General features: G+C 41.1%; 1 protein-coding gene and 1 long non-coding RNA gene across 2 annotated transcripts in view; one reads left to right on the plus strand and one right to left on the minus strand.

Annotated features, from left to right (window-relative positions):
• Window positions 1-20,232, plus strand: part of HFM1 (helicase for meiosis 1) — a 2,890,879-nt gene that overhangs the window by 2,305,397 nt on the left and 565,250 nt on the right. The gene's annotated exons all lie outside the window — the stretch shown is intronic.
• On the minus strand, window positions 1,132-2,858 carry LOC147747478 (uncharacterized). The gene is made up of 5 exons (XR_015299577.1): window positions 2,749-2,858; window positions 2,543-2,649; window positions 2,328-2,426; window positions 2,154-2,217; window positions 1,132-1,373 (listed from the first exon to the last, which is right to left on the minus strand). It is a non-coding gene; the product is annotated as an uncharacterized LOC147747478 (long non-coding RNA).

Raw genomic sequence — 20,232 nt, forward strand, 5'->3', positions numbered from 1 at the left:
ATCGCCTCTTTATCTGCAGTTTCCGGTCGATAAAAGCAGCAATAATGTATCGCCTTTTGTTGATAATATGCTCCTTCATTTCCATGATAGTATGTAAAGCTTTCCTTTTTTTTTTGGTGTAGTAATTGTACTCTCTTCGCATGCTCAGCGTCGTTTCGAAGCCCACGTTTTCTTTTTCTTCAAGTTCAACAAGCAAACCTTTCTTTGTATCAGTTAGTAAATCTGTCGCTTTCTTTTCCTGGTTCGTGTGTGTCATCCGCTGCTGTACTTTTGTACCGTATTAATAGTCATATTTTTTATATATTTATTTAAAAGGTAGTGCGAGGCGCCAAACGTTGATTACGTACTCCGTCCATCGTCATTTTCGTAGTTTCTCACCTTTGTTTTTATTATATCTGTTAGTTAGAACTCAGTAGTTATCAATCCTAGTGTTGAATATCTTACTATAGTATTTCAACATTATTTTTATTGTGGGCTGCCATAGCTCTCCCCCACAAAATAAAAGAAGTATGTAGTTTTTTAATTAACTTTTATTAAACAATAAATATTAACGAAACTCAATTATAACTATATTAGAATTGGAAAAATAACTTAAACAATTTTATAAACAAATTGTGAAATGGATTTCAAAAGGTGTCCGATTGGTAATCTGCAAAAGAAAAAAGAAAATTAGAATTTAGAATAATGTAGATGTGAGTAAATGAGCTGAAGCATTACGGGGCATATTATCAAGAACGGCTATAAAATTATCGCCGTTTCAGCGGCAGGAAACTGCCGCTAAAGCGGCGATAATGGGTTTGTTGTGAATTCCCATAGCAGTCCAGGTTCTGGTGTTAACCTGGGCTACTATGGGAATTCAGAAGGGCATATTATCAAGCCCAGTATCGCAGCTTTAGCGGCAGTTTCCTGCTGCTGAAACGGCGATTATTTTATCGCCGTTCTTGATACTATGTCCCTATAAGTTTTGGTCTGGTGAGGTAACAGGGACCCCCTGAAAGGGATAAATTTCCTGGGTCAGGGTTAAGCAAACATATGTAGGGGTAAAGGCCCAGGCAAAAAATACAAAGTCTGACAAAAACAGGAAAAAAAGGACATACCATAAGGAGAAAAGATACTCAAAAGAAGATACTATATGATAAAGTACAAAGTTTAATTACATTGATAAAAAATCGATATGAACATATTCATTGATACACATAATTAAAATTGAAAGGATAAAAGTTGATTTTTGTAAAATAAGCTGTTACTCCAAAAGAAATATACATGAATCACAACAGAATAATAATGCCCAAAGACTGTTGAGGATGCTGATTTCTGTCGACGCGTTTCGACACACCTTTTTGTGTCTTCCTCAGGACAATATCAGCAAATTGCTAGGATGTAAATAAACAGAGAGTCATAACTTCTCCTTATGTTAGTCACATTTAAGGCCTTATTACTATACACAGTGGTATTGCCATCTGTAGTCAGACATCGAAAAAACGACATACATACATTTATAACATGATACATCGCTAAAGAGAGGACATTAAAACAAGTTTGCTTAATATATACAACTATCTCTAAATACAGATATACAATATTTGTACAGAAAATAATTTAAGAACATTCGTATAGACAAATCAATGACTTCTATTCACCATGTTTTAGGGCTAGAGAGAAGAGAGCAAGAAAAACAAAAAAAAGGAAAAAATAATGAACATGAATGATAAAAGAGAAACGAGAGAGAGCTTATTAGAGAGAAAGCCAGAAAGAAGAGAAGAGAAAGAAGAGAACAAGAGAAAGAGAGAGAGAGAAGAACAGAAAAGGAAAAAACAAAAGAAAAAGAAAAGAGAAAAATTATTAGAGAAAAAATGAAAAGATTTATTTACAGTCTATGCCATTCTTTTTAGCATATCTAGATAATCATTTGGAAAAAGTTATCCTCATAACTGTCTCTCATATTGTAACCTATCTGAAGTGCCCAAAGAAATTTTACAAAGAAGTGTGATGTCAACTATTATGGGAGCCTAGCAATACAAGAAGTTCCTCTGCTTCCACAGTATTCACTTAGAATTGTTTCAAGAACCCTGGTTCATTAGTCTAATACGTATCTTAATACTAGAAAAGAAGCTCTTTAATTTATACTATCCTGTGTCTCTTGTATTTCTTACCTCGGGTGGAGCCAAGAAACTCTTAAAAACAGGAAGCCAAATGAATGAAGGCTCAGTTGAAACGCTAAGAGAGAAAATATCATGGAAAAGAAATGCACTAACATTAGTTGACTTTTTCAAAAGAGATATTTCCTACATTATCGTATTAATTACTCAGAAATAAGGGGATATTACCTATCAAATGCTGGGCTTATAATAATTCAGGGATTCCTTAGTGACTGAAGTCCTGTGTATTTCTTGGTTAATTTAAAAACAGGTTGCATTCACTTGATACTGAAAGGACAGAAGATAGGGCCCCTTATTAGATAAGCTTTTTCACAGACATGATAATCGTAGACCACAGAACACGAAAAAGTCTGTGTTATCTTAAAGGTTTAGCAAGTAAATACCTGCAAGCATGTGTAAACCCTTAGGTATTTGGATAAATCGATATAAAACCGGCTTCAGGCCCCGGATATTACTGGTGGAAAACAAACGCGGTCCTTTTCTTATATCCCTGTTTCAAAATAGGTAAAAGCATATAACTATTGTTAGCTTAGTTCAAGACGTGTGTAAAACAGCCGAAATAAATAAATCGGCAAGGCATGCAAGATACCTGTTCGTGGAAACCGAACCGGTGAGGCAAACAATTTTCCTTTTATGTCGTGCGTGCTAATTAAAGTTCTGAGAACGCAGATGAAGTCTGGAAAGCCCTTCGGTGGAGCCTAGCAAGGATACAAATTATCGAAAAGTGGCGCAGGTTAAACGTAGTATGTTCCTGCGAGTACAGACTTTAAATGACTAAGCAAAGTCATTATGCGATTAAAACATACCGTTTCTGAAAATAGATGATGCCGCGACGTGATGGGAGCCTGATTTTCAACCGGAGAATTCTAGTGTTTAAGAGCAGGGGCGTTTTTATACGTCTGCTGCTCCCTAGAGAGTACAAAGGTGTGTGACTTCTCTATCTTAAAGGGCCTGGTGCATTTTTCTCGTTGTGGAAATGTAGGGAGCAGAGGAGAAAAGGGAAGAAATACTAATTGGTTGCCAGAGGACAGCACCTTTTCTCTTTCCTACCGAAAACAGCCTCAAAAAAAGGGCTCTATATTGCAAGGACGTTAAAGGAGTTTTATATACGGATGGGCACACCATTATAGAAATAATGGTGAAAAATAAACTTGTTTTCTAACATAGTTAGTGAAAAGGTATATTAGAAAGCAAAGCGATGCCTAACATGTTCATCTATGGTAACCATTAAGACTATTTAATAACCAATTTAGTTCATCCTTCCTAATATGCACATAATTTATTCATGCCAATCATTAGAGTTAAATTGAGGTATCGCAATTTTTCATAGTAGCTCATAATCCAAACTCATGAGAAAATGAGACTATCTATTCACTAATCTTTCTTACTCCCTAACATACATACAGAGGGCCACTAATTTATTTTATGCAGATTATTTAAACTAAATTAAGTTATTGCATTCTCCCAAGGTAGCTCATTATTTAAACCTCGTGTAAAGGTGTTAAGAGAGAAGATCCAAAACACTTCTCTCTTTTTCCTGATTTTTTTCCCCTCCTTTGTCATTTGGGACATGGATTTTCTCTAGAATCCTCCATTTCGCGTCAGATGGGGAGTGATTATATTCTGTAAAGTGTCTTAAAAGAGGTGCTGTATATTTCAGAGTTTTAATCGCTGACCTGTGTTCAGTCATTCTTGTTTTGATGGCACGTGAGGTTTCCCCTCCCCTACGTAGTCCAGATTACAAGGGCATACAATAAGGTATACCACGTTCCGTGTATTACAGGTCCAGAGTTCTTTCGCCTTTAGGGTACAGCTGTCCAATGTCATAGTCTCACCAGGAATTATGTGATCACAGGATTGACAGGAGCCACAACGGGAAGTGCCCTTCACTCCATTATTCCCATCAATGGATTTCTGTATGTAGGGTGGGCTGGTGTTTAACTTGTTAAAGCGTGATCTCACTATGAGGTCTTTCAAATTTTTATTACGGCGATGTGCAAACATAGGTTTGCTTACTTATTCTGACTCTGATTCACATTTAAGAGATGCCAGTTAGAATTGATTATTTGCCTAACCGTAGCATCCATTGTTGAATGTTTGGTTATGCAAACAAGTTGCGGATCCTGTTTCTGTTTGTGTGTATTCAGAAGAGAATCACAGTCATAGAAGCGTGCTCTTTTATATGCCTCTCTTACAAGGCGATGGGGGTAGCCTCGCTCTATAAATTTTAGTTTCATTTTCATGGACTGGGAATCATAATCCTTAAGATTCGTACAATTCCTCCTGACCCTTAGGAATTGTGAGAAAGGAATGCTGTCTTTTTGACAGCGAGGGTGGTAACTCTTGAAATGTAGCAGAGTGTTTCTTGCTGAAGGCTTTGTATATAAATCAACCTCCAGATGTCCATTATTTTGTTTAATATAGATGTCAAGGAATTCTACTTGATGTGAATTTATATGGGCAGAGATTTTTGTCAGTTAAATTGAGCCACTCCAAGAACTCCTTTAGAGTCTGTTCCCCATCAGTCCATACAAAAAAGATGTCATCAATGTATCGATACCAATGGGAAACAGACTCGTAGAAGGGGGCGATCTCATTAACCTTTCTTTGTATCAGTTAGTAAATCTGTCGCTTTCTTTTCCCGGTTTGTGTGTGTCATCCGCTGCTGTACTTTTGTACCGTATTAATAGTCATATTTTTTATATATTTTTTTAAAAGGTAGTGCGAGGCGCCAAACGTTGATTACGTACTCCGTCCATCGTCATTTTCGTAGTTTCTCACCTTTGTTTTTATTATATCTGTTAGTTAGAACTCAGTAGTTTTAAATCCTAGTGTTGAATATCTTACTATAGTATTTCAACATTATTTTTATTGTGGGCTGCCATAGCTCTCCCCCACAAAATAAAAGAAGTATGTAGTTTTTTAATTAACTTTTATTAAACAATAAATATTAACGAAACTCAATTATAACTATATTAGAACTGGAAAAATAACTTAAACAATGTTATAAACAAATTGTGAAATGGATTCCAAAAGGTGTCCGAGAGGTAATATGCAAAAGAAAAAAGAAAATTAGAATTTAGAATAATGTAGATGTGAGTAAATGAGCTGAAGCATTACGGAGCATATTATCAAGAACGGCTATAAAATTATCGCCGTTTCAGCGGCAGGAAACTGCCGCTAAAGCGGCGATAATGGGTTTGTTGTGAATTCCCATAGCAGTCCAGGTTCAGGTGTTAACCTGGGCTACTATGGGAATTCAGAAGGGCATATTATCAAGCCCAGTATCGCAGCTTTAGCGGCAGTTTCCTGCTGCTGAAACGGCGATTATTTTATCACCGTTCTTGATACTATGTCCCTATAAGTTTTGGTAACTCTAAGGTTTTTCGTGTGCAGTGTGACTCGTACATTCCAGTTCTGTTATAGTGCCATGTTCAAGTGGTGTCTATATGGAAGTGCCTACTGCGTTACTTACGCACGTTATGACGACTTATTTCTAATGCATTCCTATGAAGGCTTTGTACATCTAGGCCTCTGTGCTTACCGTTGTATAAATTTTGCGGGTAAACATTTCAGGCAGTTGGTGTCGCAACTTATTCTGAACAATTCTTCTACACATCTACACGTTCAAGACAGCAGTGTCTAAGTTTAAGAGAGAAAGAGAAATGATGTCACAGAGAGTGAGAGAGAGAGAGAGAAAGAGAGAGAAAACAACATTAAAACTGTGTCGCAGAGTCTGGAGTTGAGATTTTTTCTTGAAAGTGAAATGTAGATTTACTAGCTCCTTGCATCACTTTACCCATGTTAAAAGTGACTCAAAAGTGGCGTAATAAGGTTGTGGATCTGTTTGTCAGACTGTTGTAACCTATCTGTTGTCATTGTTTGGAGGTAAATATAGATTTTTTTTAGAGAAGGTGCTGTACACTACACACTCTGGGTCATGATATCAAGCCTGGGCGACAAAATTATCGCCACTTTATTGGCGGAAAGTCTCGCTAAAGTGGCGATAATGGTTTTGATAATATGCTCTATGGAATTACAATCGAAGCTCATGTCTGATGTCCTTCACATCTAACATGAGCTTCGATTGGAATTGAATAGAGCATGTTATCAAACCTATTATAACCACTTTAACAGCAGTCTACTGCCGATAAAGTGGCGATAATTTTGTCGCCAAGGCTTGATAATATGGCTCTCTCAGGTTTCACAAATAAACAATACAGTTTTACGAGTGCAGTGTACCTGGTACATTTTACTTGTTATAGTGCCGCGTTCAAGTGGTGTCTATATGGAAGTGCCTACTGCGTTACTAACGCCCGTTATGCAGAATTATTTCTAATGCATTCGTATGAAGGATTTGTAGATCTAGGCCTCTGTGCTTACCGTTGTATAAACCTTGCGGCCAAACACATACGGAAGTAGACTTCACAACATCACTTCAACAATTCTTCTACACGTCCAAGCAGACAGCAGTGTCTAAGTTTAAGAGAGAAAGAGAAATTATGTCATAGAGATTGAGCGAGAGAAAGAGAGAGAAAACAACATTAAAACTGTGTCGCAGAGTCTGGAGTTGAGTTTTTTATTGAAAAGTGAGATGTAGATTTACTAGCTCCTTGCATCACTTTACCCATGTTAAAAGTGACTCAAAAGTGGCGTAATAAGGTTGTGGATCTGTTTGTCAGACTGTTGTAAGCTATCTGTTGTCACTGCTCGGAGGTAATTATAGATTTTTCAGAGAAGCTGCTGTACAGTACGCACTCTGGGCCATAATATGAAGCCTTGGCGACAAAATTATCGCCACTTTATCGGCAGGAAAGTGTCGCTAAAGTGGCGATAATCGGTTTGATAATATGCTCTATGGAATTCCAATCGAAGCTCATGTTAGATGTCCTTCACATCTGCCTATCATTTTCAGCGTGTACCCGCGAATACGGTACGAATATGCTTTGACGTTACGCGTCACATTAAAGCTTCGGTGTGACGTCATGTATGGCGTTCTGTATGCGTTCTGTATGCGAAAGGGGGCAATGTTTCTACTTGGTTTAAAACATGTATGTATTTAATGTACATACTAAGGGCAGACATTTGGGATAGCTATGAATTTTTTTATATACTTGTAATAATCATATATTACTTTTAAAAAGAATTACACAAATCGCGGTAGAACATCATGCGTACTCGTATTGAAAGAGCTGGGCAAGCGCATCATAAGCGTACGCAAAGCCATGTGACTTTAAAAGGAGAGATTTGATTGGTTCATAACTTTTCCTATTGCGACTGTTAAAAGTTCTGTACCATAATAATTATTCGACTTTGACTTTCTAAGAATAAGCATTTGTTCTGAGAATCTTATCAAAGGAAGATCATCATAGTAAAAGCAATGGAGTCATATTCCAGCAGTTCTTCAGAGGGAGATTTTATTCCTGAAGAACCTCCAAAGAAGAGGAAAGAAGCTCTAATTTGGAAGTTTTTCACTTTTCCAGAAGGTCAAAAAAAAGTTAATGCTCCAAAAGTAACCTGTAAAATTTGCGAAACAACTCTTTCAAGGGGTGATCCATGTAAAAAATAATCCTTTGGCACAGCAAATACGGTGCGACAATTGAAGAACTTGCACCCCAAGAACTTTGCTCAAGCTGCAAGACGGAGGTTGCACGAGAACCCACCTGCTTCTGCACCAAGCACATCAACTGCGGCAGCAGCATTTTCAGCAAGCAATCCACACCCACATATTGATTCTGACTTAGCTAAAGTTAAAATTCTACGCATTTTTTGTGATAAACTTTTGTGTTATGGGGAACAGTCTATAGACTTGAACAGACGCAGGATGCAGGATCATTGCTGTCCTCTGTAACAACCGGATTCTCAGAACAGGAAGCCTACCAACCGTGGCTAACCCAGTCGTCACGTAACAACACTCTTCTCAGGCCACTATTTACAAGATATCTAGAATACTCACCTGAGAAGGTGAAAGGAAGCTATTTACAAGCCAATATAATCAAAGATACCACTAACACCTAATGGATTCTATATCTTATCCTATAATTACCTCATCTTATATTCTTTAACGTCTCCCGACGATTTCTTTCACGTCACCCGACGATATCTTTAACGTCACCCGACGCTAATGGGTATATGGGGATACTAAGGGGGATTCACCTTTAAGAGTTATTTCCCAAATGAAGTTCACACTCTCCCCTCATCATCAGTTGCCTTTGCTATCCCATCCTTCTGTATGTCAGCACCTGGTTAAAAGGAAAGGTTAATCTCATTCATAAAAATAACATTCAAAGATATTTATCATTAAATCTTTATTCTACAATTAAGCATGACAGAATGAGCAAAGGAAACATGAATTAAGTTAGTCGCCACCTATAACCTAAAAAGGGGATAAAAATAATTGGTTAGATATATTCTACACTAAGTTTAGAACACCTCACCTTAGACGTGTGTCTTTCCATTTCAGCAGCGGAGCTGATCCCTCTCTCTCGCTTTGCCTTAAATGTGCTCGGGACTCTGCTCTCCCTCTATGGCTCACGAATACACGTCTGCACCGCTACGCCTCATCTACGCTGCCATGGTTCCGAAATACTCGAACCCTCTTCTGGACTTAGTCTCTGCCACTCCTGTATGATGTCACTACAGGATTCTCAATCACTTTCGTTCTTCTTTTCAGGATTTCATTTAGCTGATGGTATCAGTCACTATGCACCAGCCTTTGGACCAACTTCGTCTGTCCACTCCACACGCTGCTCTCTCTCTCCTCTCTACTTGCTCCTTGATAATATAGAGCTCACTTTCTCTATGGAAAATTTCGGTATTAGGCCGACTCCCACCAAATTCCAGTACAAGTCCCCGGCTCCCTTCGCCTTCCACAATGGCCACCTGCGTATTGCGTCTAGAGCCGGGGAGACAAACACATTCCTTTGATAAGGGCCAGTCTTGACCGGTACCTCTCTAGCGAATAACAGAATGATTTCTAAACACTACCTTTACCCTGCAGGCGCCTCGGACAGTCGAGGCAGAATTACAAAACGGCTTCTCTCTAGCTTTCGGGCCTGTAGGCCCAAGAAAACGGAAAAAGGCACTAAACCCTGTCAAGGCGCATAGTTAAGCCCTACAAATGAACGCAAATGCAACTAGGACTAAGATGGTAGTAGTTTATAGTCACCACCAGTCTAAAAAATAGAGTAAAATTACCCTGTCGCTACATCCTCGACATTAGTTGTTCTTTTTTTCATTCTTTTGTTCCGCTTGGAATTTGTTGAGAAAACACGAAAAAAAATACAAAACAAAAAAAACAGTTATTTTTAGAACTACCTTCACTGGTCAAAGAAAGAACTATATTTCTATGTTAGTGTGTAAAAGTTTGTCAGAATGAATGTGTAGTTCATAAAGGAATGAATGAATATGTTACTAGTGTATGGAGAATGTGAAAGTGCAGAACTATAAGGAACTGCTACAGCATAAATTTATAAGGTGTTTATCTATAGTATACTGCAGTATGTCCGAAGCACTTGAATGTATCATATGTACATGCATATGTTACAAGTCTATGGTTCAATTTGCGCTGCTGGTGAAAGTGCCTGGGAGAATTTGTATGTGTTAGGGGCGGATTTACAATCCCCTTGTGCCTCTTTTACACAGCCGTTGCATCACTTTTGTGACACAGCGGTGGTGCAAAAGATGTGCCATGGTGTGTGCTATTAACAATGTGACGCATCTGGAGGGTGTATTACATTGTAAAGCGCTGCGTCAGAAGAGGCTTTCTTGTGCAGAAGGGGGTGCAGCAAGGCCTCCTAAAAGTGACTGAGTGAAATGTATAACATTTTATTCAGTGACTTTTGAGCTTATGCTGCGTCAAAACCTTGCATATGCTTGAAGCAGGTGTAAGGATTGATACAGCATTGTGAGCATAGGGCCCCAAGTGAATTGCTGGAGCTGTGTTATACTTGCAACCGACGGCAAGCAATAATTCATCCAAAAATTACTTTGCAATTTAGTTTTGTTATTATTTTATAATAAGAATGTGAAATATAATCTAAAAAATTAAATAAATATAAATATTTATATTAAAAATATAAGAAATTAGTATAAAAAGAAAGACATAATAATTAATACATTTATAAATTATAATTTACAAAACCTATGAAATTCACTGAAAAAAACATAGGTTTCACACACATTATAGTTAGGAATTAGCATTTAAAAAACATCATCAGTGATGTCATGAGTGATGTCACTGACCATGTCATGAGTGATGTAATATGTGACGTCATCAGCAGTGCATTGCGGGCGCGCAAGTTATAGTTAGCTGAGCTAACTATAATGGAGGAATTTCAAAGGTTTTGTATGAGAGAAATGTTCAGCTAACTATAACATGTGAAACCTATGTTTTTTTCAATGAATTTGCAAGGTTTTTTGAATGCTAATTCCTAACTATAACGTGTGTGAAACCTATGGTTTTTTCAGTGAATATATATATATATATATATATATATATATATATATATATATATATATATATATATATATATACTAGCAGCCCGTCCTGACGTTGTCCGGGTATGAATTGCTGCCGGCCAGTAGTATATTATTTTGTCGGATTTCGTTTTGATAGCATTTCTTATCTGTAAACAGCAGAAGGTACAAAGTTCCCCAGAGAATAGACAAGAAAGTGTGTATGTTGTACAGAGGGAGAGCAAAGGCAGGGAACAAGAAGTTCCCTTGTTGGAACTAGAAGGCCTCACACACCCAGTGAGCTAGATGTCATGCTTCATCATTGGCCTCCTGCTCCTTGTCAGACTGGCGCTGCAATGTCTGACCGGCGCCTAACAGGCGCTCTTTGTTGGAGTTCTTTTGTTCCAGCCAATGGTTGAGTGCGTGTGAGGGGTCAAGTTCAAGTTCAAGTTCAGAAATTTGTATAGAGCACTACTCACCCATAGGGTCTCAAGGCGCTTGTGGGAGGGGGTGAATAATTTATCGAATAGCCAGGTTTTAAGTTCCTTTCTGAAGGAAATGTGGTTCTGTGTGAGGCGGAGGTGAGTGGGGAGAGAGTTCCAGGTAGGAGAAGGATCTTCCTCCCATGGTGGATCTGTGGATGCGCGGAACTGCGGCAAGCGCTTGGTTGAGGATCTTAGTTGGCAGGTGGGTGTGTAGAAGGACAGTCGTGTGTTGAGGCATTCGGGTCCTAGTTTGTAGAGGGCCTTGTGAGCGTGGGTGAGGAGACGGAACGTTATTCTCTTGTTGACGGGAAGCCAGTGGAGGTCTTTCAGGTGGCCGGTAATGTGAGCTTGGCGAGGGATGTCCAGTATGGTGTAGTCGTGAGGGGATTGTGATTAAAAAAGGTAAGTCAGTTCACAAGGACATTTATTCGCGTGGCTAACTCCCTTGATTAAAAAGGTGGGAGGGGAGATAGAGACTGCAAGGGGCACAGCGGACTACCTCGAACCCTCTGGTCAGGTCGACATGTTTCTTGCCCAAATGGCAATTATTCAGGACCTCAAGTGTTCAGTACTACACAGTGATAAAAGAACAATAAAGAAAAAGGAAGATACAACCTCTCTGGGTCTGTAAGGGGGCAGGCCAAGAGGCCCTGCAGTAGTGTGGGGACCCTATGGGTGTCCCTAATGGGCCCCGCAGTCTGTTCCCGTGGGGCAGCAGGTTAAGGTACGGTACCTCTAGTACGTGCAGCCAGGGCTTGTAAACCTACCCACACGCATGGCGCTCCTACGGTAGCGCGGAACAGCTGGCTTGTCACTGACCATGTCATGAATGATGTAATATGTGACATCATCAGCAGTGGATTGCGGGTGCGCCAAATATAGTTAGTACAACTAACTATATAGGAGCAATTTCAATGGTTTTTTAAATGCTAATTCCTAACTATATAAGGCCTGAAACCTATGGTTTTTTAAGTGAATTTGCAAGGTTTTTAAAATGCTAATTCCTAACTATATAAGGCCTGAAACCTATGGTTTTTTAAGTGAATATATATATATATATATATATATATATATATATATATATATATATATATATATATATATATATATATCCATCCATCCATCCATCCATCACACAAGTTTGCCTGGAAAGAGAGAGCCCAAACCCGACGCGTTTCGTGCGATGCACTTCCTCATGGGCTTGGGGCTTCTTAGCAAATGCACAAAACAGCAGTTTAACCGGGCACATTAAATCATCACTGAACCCCGCCCCAGTGGGCCTGGCCACCCCGTGGCCTATTGGTATTTGTAGTGCCAGTCTATTTCCTCCTCTGAGTCGCTGTTCGGCATCACTATTAGATTAAAATCCACAGTGGGTAGCAAAACCAGTCAAGCTGCTCTGACACCTCCCTTAATGACTCCACGGGCTTTTCCTGTTCTTTACTGCCTCGTCGTGGTGACGCTGCAGCATAGACTGCAAACTGCAGCTGGGCTACGTCTCGCGCTCAGGCAATGCCGCTAATATCCATCACACAAGTTTGCCTGGAAAGAGAGAGCCCAAACACGAAATTGCTGATTTGCCATATATTGGTGGAGATTGCAGTGTCCCAACAGCAGGCCGCCTTGCAACAATCAGCCCACCCGACGCGTTTCGTGCGATGCACTTCCTCATGGGCTTGGGGCTTCTTAGCAAATGCACGAAACAGCAGTTTAACCGGGCACATTAAAACATCACTGAACCCCGCCCCAGTGGGCGTGGCCACCCCCGTGGCCTATTGGTATTTGTAGTGCCAGTCTATTTCCTCCTCTGAGTCGCTGTTCGGCATCACTATTAGATTAAAATCCACAGTGGGTAGCAAAACCAGTCAAGCTGCTCTGACACCTCCCTTAATGACTCCACGGGCTTTTCCTGTTCTTTACTGCCTCGTCGTGGTGACGCTGCAGCATAGACTGCAAACTGCAGTTGGGCTACGTCTCGCGCTCAGGCAATGCCGCTAATATCCATCACACAAGTTTGCCTGGAAAGAGAGAGCCCAAACACGAAATTGCTGATTTGCCATATATTGGTGGAGATTGCAGTGTCCCAACAGCAGGCCGCCTTGCAACAATCAGCCCACCCGACGCGTTTCGTGCGATGCACTTCCTCATGGGCTTGGGGCTTCTTAGCAAATGCACGAAACAGCAGTTTAACCGGGCACATTAAATCATCACTGAACCCCACATATACATTTTTTTGTAGAAAACACAAACAATGCATTATTTTTTTTCTTTTTTTTTGTCCTCATCTCACCTTGGCATGTGCAAATGAACACTCGCAACCCTGAGCCATCCTGGGCGCCCCGGGTTGAAGTTCTTGCTGCACCCAGAGCCGACCTGGCTGCCCCTTTAATCCGGGGCCAGGTGTAATCATTGGACTATTTCTGGATTCGTTGGATTAGATACCAGCCTCATTTCCTTAGCCCATTCTAACAAAGGTTGCCAAACCATTCTATTCCTATTATGTGGTGTACCCATTTCAAAACGTAGAGTTCTGAGCGCAGATTGAAGCCATGTTTCATGTAGGGGAGGGGTAACATCCTTCCAAACTTTACATATTTCCCTGGGTGCAATAAGAACTAAAGTAAAAAATAAGGCCACCTGTGTCCCCCTTAGCCCAGAGATGAGATCAGTGTCTAGGACGAAAAAAACCCTCACAACATTAAAGCTAAGTTTCATCTTAAAAACACTCTCCAATGTCCTCTCAATACTGGCCGAAAAGGGGCTGATCATAAGGCAGTCATAGAAAACATGGATGTCATCGGCCTCTAGCATGTCACATCTGGGGCATGCAGGGGGTGGGCTGACGAATTTTGCGATTTTTTTGGGGGTGTATGTTTATGACATAGTAATGATTCTTTTTAAGTGAAGCAGATTTAACAAATTTATATGAATAGTAAAGGGATAGATTATAAAGATCAGCTGAAGGTGCTTCCAAGACCAAGAGTCTCCAAACAGAATATAACGGTGGGGTTAAAATTTCATTCGCCTCAATCAGTTCCCTATATAGAAAACCCACTTCCTTCTTCCTATAGGTCGGGGCCAAAAGCGCTGACTCTATGTCCCAGTTTCCACCGATATTATTTTTCTCAGTTTGATACCACAAACAGATTTGGATGTATTTAAATATTGATAAGGAGTCCCCAATCCTAGACCGTAAGACCTCCCAAGGAAGTACCCCATCCGTAGATACTAAATCTGACCATATTGTTATTCCGGCTCTTCTAACTGATAGAGACAAGCTATCCTGGAGACATAGTGGAGTACCTGGGGAGTCCCATATAGGGGCAAAATCCGAGTAATATTTTACACCCTAACATCCCTTAGCTCTATTCCAAAGAATCAAGGCGGATTTTAAAACCTTTAGGCGAACCTTTTTATAAAACCTTGGTGCACCAAATTTATACAAAAAAACAGGACCACCCCCTTCCTGATCTAACATCATACTCAAAATTTGCCCCCAGTGGGAATTGTCTGGACTGCTTAACAGGGTATGGATATTTTTTAGCTGGAAAGCAAAAGCATACCACACAACATCAGGGAGTGCCAGCCCCCCCTTTAACAGTCTCCTTCTCAATTTTTTCCATGACATCCGTGCGTTCTTATTTGCCCATATAAAAATGCCTATCTTCCCCTGTACCTTCCTCAAGATTTTATCATGGAATGTTAAGGGTATTGTGTTAAAAAGATAGGTTAACTTAGGCAAGATGACCATTTTAACCAAGTTAACGCGTCCATATATTGTTAACTGGAGGTTCTGCCATCTTGAAAATAGATGATCAATATCTTTAGCCACCTTTTTCAGATTTACTTTAACTATGTTGTCAAGGTCAGATGTAATAAGTATAACTAAATACCTAAACTGGCTAGTTATTGCTCTCTCCCACTGGTCGACTCCCCAGCACATTATTTCTGTTTTTGTGTTATTAATTAAATAACCAGAGTATCTACCGTATTCTGCCATGATCTCCTCAGCTCTGGGAAAGACCTCTGCCAGATTACTAGTGTAAAGCAATAGGTCGTCTGCATATAAGGCCAGCTGACAACAATAGTCCTTTATTCTGAAGGGTGTAATTTGATCATCTAGCCTCAATGCTTGTGCCAGAGACTCGATATAGAGATCGAACAAGAGGGGCGAGATGGGACACCCCTGCCTGGTGCCCCTCATGATGTTAAAACGTGGTGATAGAGAGCCATTCATTAAAATCACCGCCGAGGCACCCTCATAGCATCCCCTTATAGTTTGTATAAAGGTTTCTCCGAATCCCATAATGGTAAGAACATCCCACAAAAAACCCCAGTTAACACGGTCGAACGCCTTCGCCGCGTCATAAGCTGCCACTGCTAAAGGCTCCGACCGTGTCACGGCAAGACCAATATTACCGATCAACTGTAAGGTTAGTTCGTGGATATGTCTCCCCGGGATGAAACCCTTCTGCTCCGGATTGATCAAGAGCGGGACCAGCTTGGCCAATCTCCCTGCCAAAACACTAGTAAAGATCTTATAATCTGTGTTCAGCAGGGAGATTGGTCTGTAAGAGTCCGCCCTGAGGGGGTCCTTTCCCGGTTTTAAGATTAACACAATGGTAGATTCTTTCCAAGACGGCGGAATTCTACCTTGGGGGCTATATATATAATTAAACAGCTCACAAAGTTTCGGTGCCAGAAGATCCTGGAATATTTTATATACTTCGCCGGGGAGAGCATCCGGCCCTGCTGCTTTATTATTTTTGATTTTTTTTATATATAGTTTTATTTCTTCTTCTGTGAAACGGCTGTTAAGCATATTACGGCCGTCCTCCGACAGGCTTGGAAGGGCCTTACTTTCCAACCACCGTAAGGTCTCAATAGAATCTAGAGAGGCCTTTTCTTTATATAATTCCGAGAAGAGGGAAAAAAAACATTTTTCCATATCTTCCTGAAGGTAGGATATAGTTCCCTGGCCATCAATTATTAACCTGTTAACGTTGTTCCTAACCCGGTCTGCTCTTATCTTTCCTGCCAATACAGCACCAGCCTTCTCGCCAAACTCATAATTTTCCATTGAATGTACAGCCCACTGAGCTTTCACTTTTTGGTCCAATAGACCTCGGTATTCTAGGCGTAAACATTCAATTTCAGCGAGTACCTGTGCCAAGACATCCTCTTTCACACCTAGTCTCTGAGCCTCCAAGGATGACATTTTCTCTTCTATTATCCTAAATTTAGCTGCCTCTTTTTTGTTACTAAGGCTGGTTAAATTAAGAAACTAACCTCGGAAATGGGCCTTATAGGCGTTCCAAACAAATTTGAGCGGGCAGAACCTATGTTATCCATCAAAAAGTTGATGGAAGAAGCGCCGACCGCTGTGACAATGGCTTGATCATTCAGAGCTTCTTTTTTTAGGGTCCATCTACATCCTATTGAAGTCCTAGCCCTTCCCATATTAATTGAGAAGGATATAGGGGCATGATCAGACAGAATACTGGGCAGGAAAAAAATGTGACAAAGCATTATATGAAATCAAGTTAACCGTAACAGGTGTTACCTGGAATAAATGTAAAACACACTATGGGTCTAACTATTAGTTGCGCAACTAAATTCTCCCTGCGTTCTTGCAGCTGTATCTCTCATCCCTTACCTGCTGCCCCGACTAACTGCACCTCCTTTCCGCTTGACCCTTTATTGTCTGTTCCTATTTTCACAATCAGGCTGTCCGCTTCCTCCACGTGTCGAATGATATGCATATGGTTATTCCACATAACCCGGAGTGAAGCGGGAAATTTCAGCTGAGCACGTGCCCCCAAGGAACTAAAGATTGCCAGCCTCTTGCCCATTTCCCACTGCCTTAGTGCTGTGATATGTGGCACATCAGATCGAATTGTAAAAGAAAATGATTTTGAAAGGGACACTGATTTTATAGAGCCAGCCTTAAGTGCCAACGACAAAATCTTCTCCTTGGTGGCATAAGTAAGAAAATTGACCAAGATTTTTCTTGGGCGTTCTTTCACTGTATTTTGCCTATAGGGATCGCGGTGGACTCTCTGGATGTCGTTCATTAGTTCTTGATCTGAGTCGGAGGAATCCTTTAACAGTGTTGTTTTAAGCACCGCAACAATGAATGCTTTAATGTCATTCCCTTCAAGGTCCTCAGGGATATTAAAAAAAATTAAATTATTTTTCCTCGAGTGGTTTTCGAGTCTCTCAAGATCTTCTCTCATTTCCCGATTCTGCTGGACCAATTTATCGATATTGACTAAGGATGTTGTAAGGGCTTCGCTGAACTGAGGCATTTCTGCCTCTAGGGCATCTGTCCTCAATGAAACTTCTCCCACCTTTTGAGTGAGTGCCTCGCACAAGGCCTGGATGGCCGTCTGGTTGGCTTCTGATGTTGTGAATCGTCTCCCTATATCATCTCTTAAACCTAAAAGGATATCTGCCAGAGTTTGTGGGTTAGATGGAGTAAATGCTGTGATATCCAGGGAAGCACCATTAGGGACATCTTCTTTGTTTCCATATGTTTCCCCTGACTGCTCTGTATCTTGAATGTCCAAGGCTGAGAAGCTATTAGAGAGCTCTACTGCGGTATGCCCCATCTCAAGCATAATGGTTTTAGAGGGTGAGGACAGTGTGGATAGTTGCAAGAGCGGGCTAGACTGAGTTGGTGTGGATGAAGGCATTACCTTAGCTATCTCCTCTGTGGGAGACCCTTCTTTATTAGCTCCTGTATCTTCACTTATTTGGATTGTCGTATCCTTCACCGCCTTCGCCACCATCTCTTTTGCTCCACTTGATGTGCTAGTAGAGAGAACCTTATAGTACGATTTTAATGATGGAGTTACTCCACAGCAACTGATGGGCCCTTTTGTCGCCTTTTTCTTGTCTTTTTTGTCTTTTTCTTTCCCTGGCGGTATGACCATCCCGCTGTGGTTTCCTTTCCCCTTTACCTTCCTTTACTGTTATATAGTATTAATAAGAGTAACCGGTGGTGCAGCTGACGGGTTAGAAAGACCTAAAGCTAGATTAGATGCCCGATTGCGGAGAGTATATCTACCGACTGGGGGGACGGTCTTTGATTCCACAGGCCCTGGCTTGTCAGTGTTGTCTGGAGAGGAGTTGAGATATAGGCGAGTGGTGTCTTGATTATTTATCTCCATACAGTGCTCCCCACCTCCACCACTGTTGGAAATCCCTGAATGGTAAATAAAAACTGAGGGAACATAGGACGCAGTATCTAAGACTTCACTTTAAGTGTCCAGTCTTACATATACCAACTTTTACGGCTAAACAATGTTGTGAAATGTAGACTTTGCACATATATAAACAAACCAGGAAGACCAAAAGGCACTTGAACTGCTTTTAATAAACAGCAGAAAAGTAGTCCTGTAGGAAGAAATAGCAGGGATTGTTAGCTCATAGGCTGCCATGTAACAGAGATAACATAGAAAATGAAAGCAAATGCAGAGCATCAAAAAACTGGCACCATGCCTTTAAGGCAGCCATGACCCTTACCTTCCCAACATGCCTCAGGGGTGACAGTTAGGTCAGTTGTTCTTTGCAGAGCTGGAGGTCAGGGCACAAAGAAATGACAATGTTAACTCATTTGCATAGGGAGGTGGGAGGGTTGGTTATGACTTTGATGAAGATATCCCTGGAAGAGAACTAAGATTACAGTTTAGTAACTTTTCCTTCTCTTCCAGGGGATCCTCATCAATAGTCATAAGCACTGAATTGTGTAGAAAGCCCATCCCCTCTTCCTGCGAGCAAATGAGCATTATAAAAAAACAAATTAACATTGAGAGAAATATATTTAGAGAGAGTTAACATTGAAATAGATTCCTCAAGGAGGATTGTCCCACTTGAGTATCTGCTCTAGAATCAAAATCGAAACAATAGTATCTCGTGAAAGTATGTACTGATTTCCTAGTGGCTGCTTTGCAAATCTCAGCCATTGGAACATTGTGAAAAAATGGCAGGGCAGCTGCCTTTCCCCTAGTGCACAGCTTTCCAAACTTTTCATGTTGGTGACACACCCTTTTGTGAAAAAAAATTCAGGGACACAGTAACGCGAGGAAGCGCAGCGAGCGAGCCCGAACCACCTATGGTGGGTTCGGGCCTCTCACACATACACACCACCCCAGGGACACACCACCTCACACATACACACCCCACACGCACAACCCTACCCCCACACCCCCCCACACACACCCCACACGCACACCCCACACGCACACACACACCCCCACACCCCCCCCACACACAGACTTGAAGGGCACTGTTAAAGGGTACTAGTGAGGGAATCAGAGGCGGAGGTGGCCTTTCCCTCCATTTGTCTCCCTCCATCTCTGTCTCATTCCTTCTCTGTCTCACTCCTTCTCTGTCTCACTCCTTCTCTGTCTCACTCCGTCTCTGTCTCACTCCTCTGTCTCATTCCTTCTCTGTCTCACTCCTTCTCTGTCTCACTCCTTCTCTGTCTCACTCCTTCTGTCTCACTCCCTCTCCATCCGACTGTCTCGCTCCCTCTCCATCCGACTGTCTCACTCTCTCTGTCTCACTCCCTCTCCATCCGACTGTCTCCCTCCCTCCCTGTCTCCCTCCCTCCCTGTCTCACTCCCTCCCTGTCTCACTCCCTCCCTGTCTCACTCCCTCCCTGTCTCCCTCTCTCTCGGTCTCACTCCCTCTCCCTCATTTTTAATATCCTTGCAAAAGGGGTCAAAACAATAGTGCACAGGTGCCGATTCCCACTGAAAACCAAGATACAATATTTTTATAAGCCAAACTGAATATATATAAATATTCCTCGGCTTCTTGGAAAAAATATTGGGAATTCATAGGGAAATTAAAAATGCTACAATGTATGGCTAGGTACGTTCTGAAAGAATTCTTCAAAGAAGGTGTGCAATTCATAAGTGACAGTGAGCATTAATCTGGGATGCTTCCCTTCCTACGAGCCAGAGCATGGGTTCTATCCGTTACCTTTCAAGTTCTCCGATAGCAAGGTCACAATATTTCACCAATCTGCAGAATTGCTGTACATCTTGACCCAACACACACAATGCAGTCGCCTCATTAATAGTGTGTATCCCCAATTTTATGAAACAGGGCCTTAATAAACG

The sequence above is a fragment of the Lissotriton vulgaris genome, chromosome 1_1 (genome assembly GCF_964263255.1).
Source record: "Lissotriton vulgaris chromosome 1_1, aLisVul1.2, whole genome shotgun sequence".
Lineage (NCBI taxonomy): Eukaryota > Metazoa > Chordata > Amphibia > Caudata > Salamandridae > Lissotriton > Lissotriton vulgaris.